This window comes from Papaver somniferum, unplaced genomic scaffold, assembly GCF_003573695.1.
Source record: "Papaver somniferum cultivar HN1 unplaced genomic scaffold, ASM357369v1 unplaced-scaffold_107, whole genome shotgun sequence".
In the NCBI taxonomy this organism is placed as follows: domain Eukaryota; kingdom Viridiplantae; phylum Streptophyta; class Magnoliopsida; order Ranunculales; family Papaveraceae; genus Papaver; species Papaver somniferum.
The window spans coordinates 7665453-7671069 of NW_020619603.1; the positions used below are offsets into that span (position 1 = coordinate 7665453).

The 5617-nt window shown below is 36.9% G+C and overlaps 1 long non-coding RNA gene across 1 annotated transcript; it reads right to left on the reverse strand.

The window, feature by feature from the left end:
* Positions 1-2709: 2709 nt before the first annotated feature.
* On the reverse strand, positions 2710-5344 carry LOC113327709. The gene is made up of 3 exons (XR_003349154.1): positions 5271-5344; positions 5094-5174; positions 2710-4007 (listed from the first exon to the last, which is right to left on the reverse strand). It is a non-coding gene; the product is annotated as an uncharacterized LOC113327709 (long non-coding RNA).
* Positions 5345-5617: the final 273 nt, after the last annotated feature.

A 5617-nucleotide genomic window follows, 5' to 3' on the forward strand; every position in this document is an offset into this window, starting at 1 on the left:
CCTGTCTATCGTGCTTTGTCGAAGAACCTACGCTTTCAGACATCCTCTGAACTCCATAAAGCTGTTAAACGCTCAGTTGCGACAGCACCTGCCCTGCTAGAAAGAACAAGCCTGCCAGTAATGAAGAACCCCATGATGTTCGTGGAAGCATACATCTCACCAACATACAATACAACCTTCAGCCTTCTGTAAGCAGTTTCGCTGAAGCATCAAGAGGAAAACCACCGAGATACAACATCCTGCGCGTCCAAAATCGCCAACTCCAACTCAAGTACCACATGCACAACTGCCACAATGATGAAACAACGTCTAAGATACTCCATATCTGTATCGATGGCATAAGTATCAATGAGAGACGCTTTCAGAATTTCGTCTCTCGTAGAAGAAGTAGTTGCGTTACCAAAGGAGATTGCACCTGGGACTTGAGAGGTACATACAGATTCTCTAGTTTCATCATATTTGCAAAACCTATTAGTTAAGTCATTCGCATGAAGGAACTTCCCTACTCCTCAAAGACACGATCCAAAGATGATAATGGCAAAGGAGTATGACTGGGGACTGCTTAGCACTGCCCATTTCAAAGATGGTGAATTTAAAGAGATGCAAGCACGCTATCATTATGATTCCAAGATGCCCAAAGACGAGGATATACTCAAGAAAGCATGCCTATTGTCAAAGACCAGTGATGTTCCTGGAGTCTATGAAACACAATGAAGAGTAAAGAAGGCCTCATGAACCCAGCATGACAACGTCTATCAAGTCGAAGGCTCAGTAGATACTCGTGGGCAGGGGACCGTCTCCCTATTTTTCATTTCATGAGGCAACATCAAGGAAGCTTTTCCCTCTAATAACGAGACAAGCTCTACCACTACATGAAAACTGCCAATGCCCGCGCTTCACCATAACAACAACCACTACGGACAGAGTCAAGGAATTCTTGGACACAAGAGAGATGGTCAATCAGGAAGCATGTAATTCCCAAGGGGAAGTCAAACTGAATAAGAAGCCGCTTCAACGCTCCCTCCAGAAGCTGTTTCAACACTCTCTCCAGAAGAAGGTCTCTCGCCATAAGAAGCTACTTCAACGCTCTCCCGGGACCCGCTTCGACGTTCGCTCCAGAAGCTTCTTCAACTTTTCATAGGAAGAAGCCTCTTAAACTCTCTCCAGAAGAAGGCTCTTCATTCTCTCCAGAAGAAGAAGCCGCTTCAACTCTCTCTCTCCAGAAGAAGGTCTCTCGCCATAAGAAACTGCTTCAACGCTCTCCCCGGGACCTGCTTCAATGCTCCAGAAGCTTCTTCAACTCTTCATAGGAAGAAGCCTCTTCAACACTCGCCAGAAGAAGCCTCTTCAATGCTCTCTTCAGAGGAAGACGCTTCAACGCTTGACGCCTGTTGAACGTGACGTGTTCCAACACTAGTGGAAAACAGAAGTTACGCGACCGTCGGGACAAGTCATATATATGAGTTATACGACCATTATTAACCGTCTCTGTTGGGGTCTCTGATAAAGCGTAGCTGTTTTGCACGACCCTTAGCCGTGTGTCTCAAAACAACTACTGATTTTAAGGGTCACGAGGTGCAGACCCTTAGTCGTGGGTCTCAGATTTAATTTATAATATATATATATATATATATATTCAGATTTGCTGAAATGCCTAAATAATTAAATCTGAAATAATCCGACTGAACATCAAATGAAACTCAAATTTAATTCAAATTAAAGTCGAGTTCAATCCAAACTGAATTCAAATGAAACAATAACTTTAACTCAAACTCAAAATTCAACATTCATTCATTGTGTCCATTAGGTTTAAGATTACACAACAAAAGGATTGAATCCCGAGTTCAAAACAACATTTAAGTTCTAGCTAACTAGTAATATCTAAGATTGAACAACAAGATGATAAACTAATAGACATTTGATTAAACAACAAATTGGAGATCTCAAGCTTCTGTACAAAAAATTAGCCAGGTCACTTGTATACAGAGAAACACACTTGTAAAATAAGTTAATAACATCTAGCTATTCTTCATTATCATCAACAAACCATCTAGTGTAATTCTTGAAACCATCTCAAGTAGTTTCGCTTGTATGTAGTTTTAATGTGTACAATTGGTATTATTATTCCCATGTAATTGAGTAAGGTAATACGAAAATATGACCACCTTACCTCCCAACACATTAGTTCTTAGCTCTCTAAATTTTCCAATGATTGGGCATCCTGAAAGGAAAAATAAAATCATCCAACAGATTAGAAATGTGTTTTGATAGATACACACAGATATAGCCGAAAAGAATTAGAAGGTTGTATCAGCCATGAGTGAGATCCAAGACTGCAATTGGTATCCAAGAAAAACTTACATGATGCAGAATAAGCTAAAATATGTTGTTATCACTGTAATTTGTATTTTGAACTCTAAAGTAAAGAAAATTGTGCTGAAAGGTATGCTCCTTATTTTCCTTCCAAAATTAAAGGCTTAATGCAAAGTTCAAGTCTATGATCAAATCTGATGTTCTCCATAGCAAATTAAGTCAATATATATATATATATATATATATATATATATATATATATCAATTGTATCATGGCATTTTCTCCTGGACACCAAGCATCACCAAAGCAACTAAGCAGAAAAATATTCAGAAATTCATGTAGAAGAGCACTAAGTTTAAACTCATAAGGATATTAGGACTCTAAATTACCTGCTTCCCAAGAAACAGAAGACCATGTCTGAGTGGTAAAATCTATGTGAGAGGCTCCCCAAGCTCAGCTTCATTACGGTCCATCAAGGAAAGTATTATGGACAATGCAACATCCACGTGGCACGAACCCACGAAGACCAAGCCCTGACTGATTGCAGTAAATGCAATCTGTTCGAGTGGAACATTTGAATCTTCTACAATTGGAGATAATTGCTAATAAATCTGCAACACCATCTAACAATCAAATTCCATGTATATCTAAGATAAACTAGTTAGAAAGGGTTCACTATACTACGATAACTTGCTAGGTGATTGTGTTTCTTCTGTTTCTTTTGTATTGAGAGTATTGAGAAGTTGATTGTATTGCTTTCCATGTTCACACGTATCTAAGATAAACTTACCCTGGTGTCACTCTCTAGAGCGGCTTTAGCTGAACTCATGCCCCCACCGTACCAGTATCGAGAATCAGTAGAGACAAAGAGTCACTATACATAAACATTGGAAGATATTTTCATTTATGTGTGTCAAACTATGAATACACTCGTATAGAAAGCGGTATGTTAAACAGAAATACACGGTCCAACATAGTATGACCTGCTAAATTTCCTGCTACCAAATAATGTGAAAAGTTACTCAAAATTTGAAAGTTAGGTTGAAAGTATCTTAGATTTCCCTGTATGTTCTAGCTAAATCATCTTAAATCATGGGAAAAGGAGTGTTCTGTAAATTCTTCTATACTTGAATAACATCAAATGTCAGAAAGCTAATGCTTAGTTGGTGAAGAAAAGAAGAGTCTCATCTTGAAACAAACTGATACATGATGGACTCATTATTAATGAAGAGAAAATGAATACCATGAACTAAATAAACAATCATGGTTGAGTAACAAAAGAGTAAAGAATCCATAATCACCCATGTTATATTCAAAATACTGTTAACGTATTAGACTTACATTATTGACTAATAGAATTCATAAAAGAGTAATTAACACATACCTAAATCATATATGGAATTACATATCAGTGACAAACAAGACAAGGTGCATGCACAACTCAGGCATTGCATATCAGTGACAAACAACACAATATGCATGAACAAAATTTATCTTATTCAGATAAATATAGCCATAAACAGTTCATTTATAACTAAGGGACTAGATTTAAACCTGAAATTGTGGCTACTCTGTTGGAGCACCACCCCTATCTCCCCATCTTGGACCACCATGATACCCATCTCAGTGACCACCATGATACCCATCTCAGTGACCACTATATCTTGGTCAGTCACTACCTTCGTAATTGTGCCTGATTACACCACAAGAACAACAACAAAATCAACGTCACGATACTCTAAAAACAAAATTTCATCGTTTGTCAAAAAGGAATAATAGAAAGTTAAGAAAGTGATACTAACGCATTTTCATATATAACTATCATTAAGAAAGTGATACTAACACAATTTCATATCTAACTATCATCTGTCAAAATGAGATAAATATTTTCATTACCGGCCTTTATGGAAAGAGGGCAGTGTATGTGCAAGTGCGGTTCTACCAGAACGGATATATTTCAGTTTGTCCGAAGACAAAGAATTCAACTAAACTAAAACATGTAAAATGAGAACTTTTAACCAAGGTTAAAAAGTTACATGGAAAAAGCTGGAGCTAGTTATGATCCTAAGTAGTAGTTGTAAAGCTTTTCATGAATTCTATTACCAACTGTAAGTTTTTGGTACAAATCCCACACTTTCTCTTTATCTGATCAAAATGGGTAAAAGTTAAACTGACAAGGTCCATTATTTACTATTGATGCACTAAAGAGACAAATAATATAACATGATAAAATGAATTATGGCACCAACCAACCATAACACTCAATTCCTATCTGTAGGGACATGGGGAGGTATAATACTCCATTTCTGTTACTTTTTTTGCAGAGTTGCACATGTTTAACTGATGTGAAGTTCAGTTCATGGTCTAATCACCTACTACTTTGTATATGCACTAAAATATCTTTGCCAATACGTGTTGCATCTCTCTCTCTATCCTGTAGCAGCACACAAAATGGTCAGTCAGTATCTGACAAGCAACTTCCAGTACGTTAAAGTACATGAAAATGCTTATCCTACATACAGTTGTATTTGGTTCAGTTACAGATGTGCAGGGTAAGTCTATATCCTTGCTTCACAATTTAGGAAGCAAGAAACAAGAAATAACTATGTGTAACTCAAGTACTTATCATTGCTCAATCAACTCAACATCCACTAAACAATGAACTCATAGGAGAAAAAGCAAAGTTCAAAGAAAATCACATAGTTCAACTGCCACCAAGAGGCCAAAACATCATTAATGAAAAATAAACGATTTCCACCAAAAAAAACTCAAACGATACCTGTATTTGACCATTTCAGGAAAAACAAAGACATCCTCGTCAAAATACTCAGTTCCACCATAAGGTACTTCATAAATAGTCCTTCAAAATCAAAATAAAAACAAAAAATAGATCTAAGCATCACAAATAACAAAGTTTTGCATGCAGCCAAACCCAGAATTCTTGATAATCAGTTACCACTTTCAGTTTATTTCCCTGTTAAAGCTCATGTCATGGAACCTAAGAATGACCCAGCTGGAATCAACCAAAAGAGAAACTGAAACATCATCAACTCATGATGTCAAAATACCCCTAAAACCAAAATTGAATAATCAAAAAAAATTAACTCACCACACAAAACAGATAAGCAATGTAATGAGCAATCTTTATTAGAAAACTGAGTCATCATCTACTTCATCACCATCACAAGGAATCACAGTAGGAACCGTTCGAAGTAAATCGCATCCCTAATCAATAAAAAGAACACTTAATTGAAACTATTACCAGTAAAATCGAGAGGTTTGGAAAATACCCTAACCTTAATA